The 14134-nt window shown below is 39.1% G+C and overlaps 1 protein-coding gene across 1 annotated transcript in view; it reads left to right on the top strand.

Moving 5' to 3' along the window:
* The window catches only part of cntfr (ciliary neurotrophic factor receptor), a 211449-nt gene that overhangs the window by 67964 nt on the left and 129351 nt on the right, over positions 1-14134 (top strand). The window lies entirely within an intron of this gene.

Genomic DNA, 14134 nt, shown 5'->3' with positions numbered 1-14134 from the left:
AGGGAAGTCTGGGCATCTTTGCTTAGACTGCTGCCCCCGCGACCCGGTCCCGGATAAGCGGAGAAAATGGATGGATGGATGTTTACAACACTTTCATGCAAATAATACCCACCCACAATGTGAAGAATCTGAAGAGATATAATTCTGCTGCTATGATCATTATTCAGTGTTCAAGTATAGTCAGTTTATTTTAGGGATTTGGGTGGTTAGATACAGCCATTTTGCTCCTGCCCTGTATGCAGACCTAATTCTGTGTGTGAAAATGACTACCAGTGTTATTTCACTGACAAATTAATTTTTGATAACTGATAGACACATTTACATAAACTGCACACTTGTATCTATCTGTGTATCTTTTTTGCGATCTGTGTGTATTTGTAGATGCAGCAGTGCTTGTGAATATGCTTCGTGTGTGTGTGTTGTGTGTTTGTGTGTATGTACTCACAGCAGCGTGTATGGAGTCTGGAGTGAAGAGATGGGTTTTTTTGTCTTTGTCTTTCCAGTTTTTCTCATGCTGTTTTTCCTTTCGTTCAGTCATTCACTTCTTCTCCCTCCTAATCTTCTTGCTTCTGTCTTAACAATTCTTCATACGCCTCCTCATTCTTCATAATTTTTTCCCTCTTTTTCTCTAATCTACTTTTTGTCCGACTTCATCTATATCTTCATTTTTCTTTAATAGTGCTCCCTTTGTGTTTTGTCTTTTCCCTCTACCCTTCTTTCTGCTCTTATGTTTTTGGGAATTATTCTGGTCTGACGAGCGTGACCACAACCTTCAAAGCGGCATTGATGAAATATTTCCTCACAGCAGGTCATTTAGATGCAGCCGGGGTGGCTGCAAGGTGTGTGCATAGGGACCAAGCAGCACTGACGCTTGGACAAACCTGTATAACGAATTGCACTGCTAATAAACTTTGAAAGGGCAGGAGCAAAATGGCAGAGGTGTGTGTGTGACTGTGTGTGGGAAAAGAATGCTAACAGCTCTGACAAGACCTTGATGAGTCGAACATTTACTTGGAGCAACACACATGCAAGTACTCACCTATGCATGGATACACACAAACACACAGTATGCTCAGCTGCTTTGTATTGATGTTAGATTTTCTTTTTGTTTGATTTACTCTTCTGCTTTGTTTGTTTCCATAATTCACCTTTCCATGGAATTCTAATCTCCTCTCTTTGCATGAGTAATGACCTGTATGAAAATAGCCACTTATTTGAAATTATACAGCCACTTACCTTGCACTCGCAATAAATAAATACATTTGTAACTTTCTATAATCAAGCTTTGTGCAGGTACAGCCAATTTCAACAATATAATAAGAATTCAGGTGATTATTTGGAAGCCACCTCAGGCTAAAGGAAAATTAAAATATGTTTTCTAACCTTTATTTAAAAAAATGCAATGGTGACTGAGCCTGTATGTTTAGTGCTGTATAGTGCTCTGATTCATGCTGTATATTAACAACTGGAAACTGCCTCGTGAATATAGCTTTCTGTCGTTGGCCACAGGGCAGCTCCACTAAAGCAGATGGCAGTTCAATGCCTTGCTCAAGGGCATCTTAGAAGTCGTTTGCCATGGGAAGGGGAGCCCTTAGTCATTTGTATTTTTCACCCACATCTGAGGGTGTTTACACAAGCTCACTTTTCTTTGGTAAAAACTTTTATTTTTCTTAATGTAAAAATTCAGCTTATTAACACCATTTTATAGCTCATACAGTATCTGCTGAAGGCCAAGTTACGTCTGTCTACACGAAGGAACTATTGCATTATACATGGAAACAGATTTACATTCAGAGGTTGTCAGTGTCCCTGCTTACTCACTGGTGTATCACTGTCATAGTAATTCTTCCGGGAAGTTCAGGGCTCACTACTGTGTCAAAATAGCAAATGCTGTCATCAGCTTTTACTGGATTACACAGAGAGTAGGAAAATACACACACAGAGAAGAAGAAAAGGTGGAAGTACTGGAAAGAAAAAGAATGATAAAGGTGAGAGCGTAAGAGAAAAGTCACCAGAGAAAAGGTGAAGAAGATGACAGCTAGGGGAGTAGAAAGTGGAAATAAAAAGGTGCAATGAAAGATGTGGGCTGAGGGAGAAAGACAGACAGCTCAAGTTAAAATGTTGAATTATAGCATCAGTGGGAGAGACACAACGAAAGAATGGCTGACAGAATGTGTGCCTCTGGGAATGAGGTGAGCAGAGAGAGTTGACTGAGATAATGAAGGACTCTCTCGTTCTCTGTAAACCCCACCACCACCACTACCCCACATGCACACACCTATAAACAGGATGAGCTCAGATAATGACATCAGTATTAAGTCAGCCACGATTAACTGTATTCCTCCAGTGCTGTTCAGCAATATATGACTCTTCCTGGGGCTAGTACACGTTGCATTTGTACAGTACTTTGAGTGTTTCCATTTTACAGTTCACTACTTAATTCTACTTTTTACACTCTATTTTCGAAGAAAATGTTGAACATTAAAACCCACAACATATATTTGACAGCTTTATTTACTTTTTTGATGAGCATACACACATTCACTAAAAACACTTAAGGTGATAAACTATAACACCTTAGTGAAGAATAAACCAGCACTTTCCAGTGTTACAACAAAACGTTGGCTCCTTGCCATGCTCCTGACATTTATGAGTTGTTACTCTACTTTATTTACATCCTGTCTTGCATGAATTAAATGTTATTGTTTGTTTTGCTAATTGTTTGTCCATCTGATATTAATATTTATATTGAAATCGGTGTAATATATTCAATATCAATGTAATATGTCACTATTTGGGTGTTTACATTTAAATATGTGATTTTAATCACTCCATCTACTGTAAATTGAGATAAAAGCTACTCAGACTTGCTAAACTAGCTACTTTTAGCAGGTTGAGCTTGGATTTTTCTCATTTGTGACTGGATTTATCTATACTGCTGCCTCATTTACTAATGTGGAATAAGTAACTAAACAAAGCAAGATGTCGGCTAATCAATCTGTATGTATGTGTGTATTTTAGCAACAGTATTGTCAGGTTGGATTTCCTCTGATATAGCGCTGTTTCTTTAGCTGTGTAGTTGGCATTTTCTCTATGGCAGAGAGCGTAGTAAGTGTGACAGTGGGATTTAGTGTCTACAGATTATTAAGTCAGAGTGCTGTTATTGCAGCCTGGGCATCAATACAAGGCACAGGGCAACCAGAGTGCAGTAAGAGTTGTAGCTACTGTGAATTTTAAAATCTGTTTGTACATTTCTATGACATAATCATTTCTTATATGGTAGAAGTGAAAATTTGTCATTTTGTCAGATTTGAGTCTTAGCTCAAATTTGACCATATATGTGATTAGTGCATTTATACAGAAGTATAGCTTCTGTATAGAGCAGACTGATGTAAGAGGACAGAATCTGCCTTGTACTGTACTGAACCTGCATCAGTGTGTCACAGTACTCTCTCCTCTGCCCCCTTGTTTCTCTGCACCTGGACTTTTCACTACTACTGTCTGTCACACATACTCTACATCCAGTTTCTCCTTCTGCCATTGCAGAATCATACAGAAATGTGTCTTATTTTGCAGCCAGAATCCATAATGATTTTTTGGCATCTAGAGTGTAAGAGGAAAAAGAACAGATGGAAGAAAGTGTCCACCCATCCACACTGCCCTACAAAGGCAGAAAGTATTAAATACAGAAGCAGTGACTTAAAAATGTTTTGTATCCAAACATACTGCACAAAACGTGGTGCCTTTGGATAATCTCCCCTGAATGGGACAGGAACTACTGTATCTAGAAATAAGTAAGAGAAACTCAGCAAATCCTGCTTCAGTAACAGTGGAGAGGTTAAAGTTCCTTTAACGGATGAAACCTCTGACAGACCCGGGCTCTTGGTGGGCGACCATACTACCTCAACTGGTTGGGGTGAGTAGATAGAGGAGATCAGGACACAACAAGCAAAGAAACACTGGTAGATTAGGGGGAGGAAAGAAGGATTGGGTTAGGGGTAGAGTATAAGGGTGAAGGGTGGGACAGGGGGTAGCAGTAAGGGTAGGAAGAGGAGCAGGAATTAGGGTTAAGGTAAAGGGTGAGGGATGGGTTCTTTTATGTATTAAAAGTCCAGCCTCAGAAGCTCTTCTTCTGTTTCTGTTCCATTATGAGCTCCTGAAAAGACAAAGACTGCATTTTTTTTAATCAGACTTCCAAAGGTCTGAAATCATTTGATATTCTTAGTTATAATTAAAATGTTCAGCTGAGGCTGCATAACTACTGTAAATTGAGATAAAAGCTACTCAGACTTGCTAAACTAGCTACTTTTAGCAGGTTGAGCTTGGACTGAAGCTGGATGTTTTCCTCTGTGAGGTGCTGGATCTCATCTTTCCTCTCTGTCTCCATGTGGATCCATAACCTTTCTGAGGCCAGCAGCATTTCTTCCAGCTTTGTCTTCTCGATCTCTACCACTGCTGTGCTCTCTTCGTCCACCTCTTACACAGGCTAGTGAGCTCCTCTCTGGACTTGTCCATTTTGTTAGAGAGCTCATTCTGGAGGCTCTTTTTGTCAGAAAGTTGCTTTTTCCAGGTTTCCTCTTTCTCACAGAGCTTCTTCTTAAAGCTGGAAACACGTGCTTTCTTTGGACCAGCTGTTTCCTACAGTTTCCACTCTGTCTTTGAGCTCCTTCATGAAGCGCTTTGCTGTCTCACTGAGCTGTTTCTGGTGGCTGTCCTATTTTTCAACCAGCAGTTTTGTCAGTTGTTCTTCCAGGGGGTCTGCTTTCAGAGTTATCTATCAGCTCAGCCAAGGTGAGCTAAGCTTTAGTGTGAGCTTGTCTCTTTTGAGTTTCCCTGATGAGCAGGTTGTCCTTTTCACTGAGGAGGTCTTCAAGCTGACTGATTATTCTTTGCCACGTCTCTTCGTGCTCATCACAACAGAGGCCCTCACCCTCTCAGTTTCCTCTTTCTGGGCGCAGAGGCTCTGTTGAAGAGAGCTAGTCTGTTCATCTCTCTTCTTCTTTTCCTCTGCTGCCTCCTCACACTCTCTTGTCGGCTCTGTGCAGTCAGAGATGGCTGCATTATAATTTTGTTGTAGCTCAGCGAGTTGGCAGTGAAGGGAACCAATCTCCTCCTTGGCCCTCAGGAGGTTAGTTTTCAACTCGGTGTTTTCATGCTTAGTGAGATCCAGCTTCCTCTGTATGGCTATATTTTCATCCAGCAGCTTGTGTCGGTCAGTTTGCCAAGCCTCCTTCTCCTTCTGGACCATGATCTTTGCACTGGTTCTCAGCTCAACTGTTAGCAGAGAATATAGAGCTCAGTTAACTAGTGCACGTATCCGTCCTGGTAGCCATTCACAGACTGAACATGAGAAATGAATTCAAATTATCACCACGTTCATTTAGTATCAGTAGGAAATGTAATCTCATTATTGAATTCAATAAATTTGTTTTATTTATTAAAGCTTTTTGAACAATGACACACAATCAGACTGTATTTTTACTACCGATCAGGTAGTAATAAATGCCTCTTTACTTCACCTCCTCTCCTTCTGTGGTGCAATAATACATGGGCAAAAATAAAAACAAATAAAATCCTTGTTTATTAATTGTTTGCTATTGTTTTTATATCACAGTGATGAAAATTTGTCTTTTTAAATCTATCTAGTTATTCCTATGTACCAGTACTGTCTGTACTGTCAAAATGGCAAACTAAATAAATAAATAAACAAATAAATAAATAATCCCTTAAGCAAAATACTTACACAAATTACATAACAATCCCCTCAAGCATAATAGTCTTTGTATAGTTATACTGACTATGACGTGCAGTGAATTAAATATAATTGTGACAGAAGGAATAAAAATTGCAAAGTGTTAACAAGCACCATATTCATTACTCATTTTCTTGAGTGCTTTTTTGTCAAGCAAGTGGGGCAACACACACACACATACACACACAACTGTTTTATTCAAGTATTTGCTCAGACAGAAGCAACAGACACTTAACTATACTTTAGTGAATGCTCCAGTATGGTTACTATGTTTATCTGGTAGCTGAGGTTCTTGGCCACCCAGCTTAGATTGCAAGTGTGTTTTGCGTATGCTTATGTAGATGCATATGTGCGTTTGATGTGCATAAACTGTGTACTGCATGCTTCTAGTTTGTATGCATATTTATCAATAACTTTTTATTGTGTTTGTGTTAATGTGCATGTATGTTTTTTTTTTCCTGGTGTCCTGTAATCTTGCATGTGTTGTGTATGTTTGTGTATCTGTTCCACATATGTCTGAGAGTGAGTGAAAAGGCCACCCAGCTGATAGACCGACCTACATGGAGGCCATAGAAATCAACTCTACAAATAGTCCCCTGTGGTAAAAACCAATGGGCAGTTGAACACATAGCATTTGTGTGGTGTATGTGTGCCTCTTTGTGTGAATGTTTAAGTGTGTGTTTGAGTGTCTAGTCTGTGCTGCTACTGTATTTGCTATGTTTAATAGAGGGGCTCAGCAAACAGGTTGAGTAAACACACTGTTTTTAGTTTTGAACTCATGCAGGTAAACACTCGGGCTTGCATTCACTCAAACACACAAAATGACGCACACACACACATACTGTACACACTGCTGCAATAGATGAGAAGGAAAATGTGTGTTCGCTTCTTTATTCATCCTTGTCTTTCTTTTCGTTTTCGACTTTACATCTGCCATGTCTCCTTTCTCAGTCTTCTTCTATTTCTGTTTGTCTCTCACATTCTTGCTTCAACTTAAGGCTCTATCCACATTTACAGCTTATGTCTAAGAGATGAATAACATAGTGTTTGGGAGAAAAAAATCTTTTTTTTTTTTGTAGAAAAGGTGCTGTCAGTGAAGGTGCTATATTGAAGACAAAAACTGGATATATTCTCTGATACTTTAATTAAAGGCCCTGCTCATTGCATACAAAATCATTAACACTGTGCACAGCCAGGCTGAATAGATCAAATGCTAAGGCAATTATTCAAACAGTCCTTTGTATAGTTCAACATGTACATCTGTAAGGAAATAATTTCGAAGTGTAATTTGTACAACATAGCTATAATTATTATGCAAACTGTACCCAACTCTGCCACTTTCATGGCATGAGACGAATTCTTGCCCTCCCGGCTGTCACTCTGAATTTGTGACATAAAATACTGTAGTCTTTGTTCTTTATATTTTCATTTATGCTGATCTTTATTTTATGAGATTTGAACTTGTCAGCCACACATCAATGCCTCCTTATAAGTTTTGACAAGTATGTGGGAAATAAAGGTGTATAAAGCCTTTTCTGGCTACAGATGGTGATGTGGAAAATCTGAATTGTTTTTTTTTCCTCAAGTGATGTCACTTGAGCCAGAGCTGTTTGGCTATTAAGACTACATGTTTTATTTATTTATTTATTTATTGTTACAATTCAGTAATCATATTATACTTTAGTGATTTGTTCAAAACAATGCTGTTGCAGTTTGTTAGTGGTACATATGACAAAATAAAACCATGATAATTTTTCTCTTAAATAGTAACTACACACCCAAATTCTGCTCTCCCAACAGATTTTTTAAAAATGCAACAGATGAGTATGGGATCAGCAAGTAGGGGGACGACGGGGAGACTGACCATTGTTCAGTGTAGCATGGACTGAGTCAGAGCTAGCAAATATGAAAAGCTGCTGTCAGACTTTGCTTTTCTCTGCTGGAGAGACATTAAGTCTGGCCGAGCTCTGATAGTCACTACATGCGGATACCTGTGTTGTAGCTGAGCTAGTGGCACTGTAGGAGAAGCTCTCTGGGAGAGTCTCAGTAGCACTGCTGTTTATCATGGTGGTTAATGCTATTGTTCATCAGCCTTTAATATATTGTTAAGCTCTGAAAACAGCTGACTTATCTGCGAGCCCGTGTGTTGTGTTTACCGCCTCTGATGGGGAACGGAACATTAGTTTTCTGGCTCTTATCAGGCTTGCTAATGCCAAAATAGTTGGTGGAGTTGGGGGGAGGGGTGCTTTAGGCTGAGAAAACAGACCTGGGATTCTTGTCTATATTTTCAGCATTAGGGAGGAGCCAGTGGATTTGCCAGAACTGAACTTTTAAATTCAAAAACAAAAACTGACAAAAATGATCTAAATTTGGCTAGAAAAGGACGTTTTTACACACAATATGAAAACTGAGGTAAGAATAGCATGTAGTTATACATGGATGGAAGGATGGGTGTAGTTATACAACAAATAACAAAAAGAACCAATAAGAGTATTGTTAAAGTACCGCATTGACAAGCAACATTGGTAAGAGCAGTAGTACAGTTAAGATGTCCATGCCTGTAGTATATTCAGAAAATCCCATTCAGAGCTAAACGTTTCATGGTCAGTGTGTGTAACAGTTTATACAAGTCTGTTTTATAAATTATAGGCAATTAATAGATTAACAGGACATTTACACAGTTTTGATAAGAAATTTATTTTTGAGCATTGATTTGAATGAAAATGCCAGAAAACATCCACTGGTTCTATTATCTCAGATGTGAGACTTCTTTGTTTTAATCGGTTTTCCTTTGAGAGGATGTTCAATATTGTATCACTGAGTTTTTGGACCCTTTGCCTGACAACAACTTTTTTTGTTGTTGTTGTTTGTTTGTTTGTTGGTGGATTAATAATCAAGTAATTGAAAGATGACTTGAAATTGAACATTGTCAGTGGTTGCATGCACACGCTGTTCACATTTATGTTTCATTTTATTTCAGTTAATATCTCCTGGTAGCAACATACACTTTTGATGCTTTTGAAGTGTTTACCAATTACCTAGAAGCTGATTTACTGGAGTGAAAGTCAGTGGAACTGAATATGGGAAAAGGAAGTTGGTAAGTTTTTGTGTGTGTGTTTCATCCACATTGGCAAGACTTCATCTCTGGTTTTGATTAACTCCCTTTAAAAACACCTCTGTGTGGAACATCACAGCCCGTACATCATACTCTCCCTCTCACACACACACACACACACACACACACACACACAAACACATGCTGCGCAGCTAGTGGAGGCTCCCTGTTCACAAAGGGGAGTCTACATCCATCATTCAAAGCCTTATAGGCCCTAAGAATGTTGGCACACACACACTCACACATAGATGCACAAAGTGCTCTGTTTTCTTAGCTTTGATACACTTATAGAGTTCAGAGGTGAGAGGGCTGGAGGTAACACCGTGTTTTTCCAGAGCTTTCTAACCATCTAAATCTGCTGCTACATACACAAGGAGGTCCAGATGGCTGGGTGGAGACAAAAACACTCTCACACTCACATATACACACACAGTCATGCCTGAATGCAAAACACGCCACACATGATAACCACTCATACAGGCACATCAGAGTTCTGTTACCTGTTACAAGCATGATGAGTCCCATTGATATATCCTGTTTCAGCTGAATTTAGGCTGGTTATTTTCAGTGGAGTCAAGTTAATGATCTGGTCTAACATGTTTAATAATATTAGGTTTCAGTAGTATGAGCTGAGCAGCTACGTGCTGTGGGACTTCCACCAGCACACAGCAGCAGTGCTGCAGAGTACATGGCACATAGTAGCTGACGTGTCCGAGTCCTCTAAATCTCAGCCAGCTGAGAGCAGTCACATGTGATCAGTGACCGAATTTATCACTCCAAGCCAAGAGCTGTCATCCACTCTAGGGTGTGTGTGTGTGTGTGTGTACATGTGTGTTTATAGGCTCGACCCCTGCTACCTCTCGAGACACGACTGACGTTGTCTTTAGCAAGTGATTATAGCCAGAGTGACTGTGAAAAAGGTCACAGCCACACAGCTATCAACACTCCACTCCAAATGCCAACTGTGTACAATGTGCATCAGTGTGTGTGCGCATGTGTGTTCTACCCAGAATGCCACACTATTAGACTTGACTCCCCCCCCGGCGCTTGTGGGCAATCTGCATGATTGATGACAGAATCTGTGTTGCCAATCAAAGCAAAGCATTATGGTAACTAGGAAGTTGTATTAAATAGGGAGCATGACATTAAAGGTTACAGTGGAGACAGTTAGGTGTGATTATGTGTTTGTGTATGTGTGTAAAAGTGTGCGCTTGGTCAAACAAAATGATCTGAAGGGCAGTTATTGATGGATGAGGTGCCATAGAGCCATTTTTCCCTGTTATTATGGTCAGCAAGGTCACAAGTACAATAAACTCATTAAATTTTGAGCTAATTAATGCTTGAATCCCATGTGGATAAAAACCTTTTCAGTTACTTGACAGTCACTGGTGGGGTCCAGATAAATGTTAAATCACTCCACTATGAAAATACTGTTCTGAATGTATTTAGTTTTTCTTAAAAATTTCACTTTACAACCTTAAAACTATAAATAAAAAATCCAGCACACCATCTGGATTACTGAACATCTTATTGTGAACAGAAAAAAATGCTTGTGTATCATTGCCCCAAGGAAGGGTGAATGTGTCAAAAGTAAGTCAGACAGTTACTGTAGCTCAATGAGTGGTGAACAGAACAAAGGCCTTTTTTTCTGCAGTGAGGATCCTTTTGATGTACAAGTGTACCCCCTGGACAGGATGCCTTACCTTAGAGTTTCAAGCTTTCACTTTTCATGATGATGAAATTAGAATATTTTACCAGAAAGTATGTGGAGACATTCACCCTTTCTCCTTGTTCTAGGCATGTTTTCCTGGTGAATCTCCATCATTAAGATTTCTTCATGACTGTGTCTTTTAAAGATGTTGGATTAAAAGCAATTACTCCTTTAGAAGCCTCCGTGATATAGATCTGTATTATGTGGTAGTCTGTTTTGTACTCTTTCAGGCTATTGTATTAGTGTTTCCCCTTAATGGGAAACAATACATATCCTTCATACAGTATATCCTTTAATTGCCTGCCTGATTAATACATCTCAATTAAATTCAATGTTCTTAATAAATGAGTGAATTAGATAATTAGCTTTAATCTTTGTACACTGTTTCTGGTGTCTTTTTTTTCACATATTGGATTTCTCACTTGGAAAAAATCTCGGTTTCTTGCCAATGGCCTTCAGAATAAGAATTAAAGTGTCCATTGTTAGTTTCTCCTGGTCATTTGATAGCTGTAGTTGTGGTTTCTGAGGACTATAAAGTCAAACGCTGCTGTAAATCAGAGAGCTCATTTCTTGCCTAGAAGAGCTTTTCTGAAAGGGAATTTTACCATTTTGTTTTCGAAGGAAAAGGACAGAGATAAATTAAAATTGTATGTGTTTATAGTTCGTTGTTTGTGGAATGAGGATTACAATTAATAAGCAAGATGAGACCACTGAACTTACTCAACATAGAACTATTAATGAAGCCAGAGTTATTTGAAAAATGATTACATGATGTTCTGTTGTGCCATTTGTCCAACCAGTGTACCTGTGTCATTTTGGACATTTTACACTGAGAGAAAAAAGACCAAAGAAAGACTGAAGAAAGAGTATATGCATTTCTTTAAGAGAAGGATGCCTTCTATCTTCACACACACACGCATACACACACAAGCCCTGGCCCTCCTAGTGCATTTCCCTCCTGGTTTTCCAATTTAAATGCAAATGTTCCCAAATCGGACTCCACAAAGACGCAGAGGCAAAATCATTTGACACAGCGATGAATTATATATTTTAATTAAGCAGCCAAAAGAATCACGCCTATTCAGCCTTTTCCCCTCAGTAAGAAATGAATAAATAAATATGGAAGAACGAAAGAAGAAGGGAGTAAATGGGAGAGTCAGTGGTGGGACGGATGGGTGGATAAAGAGAGGAGGGTTTATACTGAGTTTGTGTGATTGCAGCGCTAACCGCCTGTGGCCTGTCATTATGTGAGTGATCTGAAGCTGTCAGCTTTCAAAACTGTATTGTTTGCTGATAGACGGGCTAAATACCCCCACAGTTTCAAGCATACACACACATAACATACTCAAGCATTTGCATCCAGCGAACTCTCCCATGCATGCACACACACATCATTTGGATTTTGATGGGCAAACCGGCACTCAGAGAACGAAGAGCAGAGATGAGGATTGTGATGCTCTGACAAGGGATGCAATTTTAATTTCACCCCCTGTCACTCTTCTCAATATCTGCTCAGATGAAATACATATGAGCTGCCAATCACTCATACATACAAATAAATACACAAGTGTGCACAAACACACACAAACCCACAATCTCTCAATCACAAGCATACTTGAAAACTTTCACTTACTATTTCTATTTTCTGACGTCACAGATGCAAATACACAAAGACTCATCATTTAATATATTGGGAAAAAAACTCTTTTCTTAAGAAAGACAGAGTTGAGTACTGGCAATCGAGATCCTGGTACTTCACAGGAATTCTCACATAAATCTTCTGTGAAATCTTCCGTGAAAAATACCAGTGGGAACTTCGGATTTGTAGCATTTAATGTATGTTCTTTTGTGTCTGTGTGCACCTGTATGTCTGCATAAAACAAGCCTCAGTAGCATAAGGAACTTTTTCAGCCAAGAACCAAAGTCCAAAAGTTTATTCTTGAAATGATTTTATATCATATATCAGACCCCCTTGGATCTTAAGCTACTCTTCTAAACTCATTTTCTTACTGTCTGGTCAGAAATCTTGCATGGAGCTCCTGTGCCTGGCCTGTTGTGGATAAAGGCCCCATTAGTGCTCATGGGAACATTTAGGAGATTCACATGGTGACCTGTTGTTGCAGAATCTCTTTGCCTCTACCCTTCATAGGAAATGGCTGGTCAAGGAATGCACTACTCCTGACTCCTAATGCACTAATTTTCATGAGGAGAAAATTGTGTCATTACCTTAATAACTTTTATAGAGATCGCCCTTCTCCTCATTACTGTGTTGCTTTCTTTGACATAAAAAAAGATATCACACAATTTACAAGATACTATTTTAATCCCAAATAATAATTTGGTTATATTTAATTTTAGACACAATTAGTTTAGCAGTTTTTGGAAACCTTTCTTTGTTCTTCAACGTAACAAGCTGTTTGAGTGTAAAAGGTTTTTGTTTCAAACACTATTGGATAGGTTGTTCATGAAAACATTTCCTAGCCTGTTTAATGTCTTTGACTGTTTTATTGCTTTTGACATTTTAGTTCAGCTGTAAAAGCTTTTTCATGTTCTTGAACATCACTCAGCAATACTTGCAGATATGTGTCTTTCTGAAATGTTTAAACATGGCGTGGTGTTCATGCAAAGGATATTATATGAGAGAGGAAAGCAGAGAAATAATGTGTGTAGTGAAGAAAATGAGAAAGACTGAGAAGGTAAAAGATGAGTGAAAAAAGTGAATCAGGAGGAAGATGAGTAAAATAAAAAAATGTCAGAAGATAAACAAAGAGCAAGAGATAATGGAGGATGGCAGATGTTAGTAACAGCTGGATTCTTGAAGCAGAAGAACAGGGAACTTCACTTTCCTTTTCTTTGCCTCTGTTTAAAGTGCTCACTCTGTTCCCCGCATGCAGACACACACACCTTACTTACTTCAAGTCTCAGCAGCAAGCAGGCCCTTAGACAACCTTTATCTGTAGGAGACCCAGACATCTACATTCTGAACAGATGAGAGGGGATGGAAAACAGAGATGAGGGAGGCCACATTTTAATGAGAGGATCTGGGTTAAGGTCCCTCTTTGGCAGGCAGCTGCCCTGTTCAAGCCTCCTTGAACAAGATGGTAAATTCCTACAAACTCTAGTGGTGTAGTTCAGTTGCAGCTGACCATGACCTCTCACCTCTCTTGTCCTAGTGAAAGTAAGAAAGTCAAAAAAAGAGCAGTTTGTCAATAGGGATCATTTCAAAAGGTGACTACTAATTAACCCTACTCTATCTTGTGTACTGAAGGTGTATAAAAGTAGAAATGTAATAGTCTTCCACCCCCTACTTTACTGATCTTTATCTGATTAGTTAGAATCCTCCTCCATCTTACCTCAAATTTTAATACAAGAAATATCAAAATTGAGGTTATAAATGTTTTATGTCAGGCAAGAATGAGGTGACAGAATGCCCGTGATGTATTACCGTTGTACTTGACAGCTGTGTGTTTGTTTATGCTGTGCTATACCTTTAAGAGCTGCTGGCCATTGCCCATCCCAGAGAGGGTGGACCCATTAGGCTGGTGAACAGAGGGAA

Source organism: Monopterus albus, unplaced genomic scaffold (assembly GCF_001952655.1).
Source record: "Monopterus albus unplaced genomic scaffold, M_albus_1.0 scaffold50.1, whole genome shotgun sequence".
In the NCBI taxonomy this organism is placed as follows: domain Eukaryota; kingdom Metazoa; phylum Chordata; class Actinopteri; order Synbranchiformes; family Synbranchidae; genus Monopterus; species Monopterus albus.
Note: the sequence above shows the minus strand (reverse complement) of the source record. Positions and strands in the feature narration are given on the sequence as shown.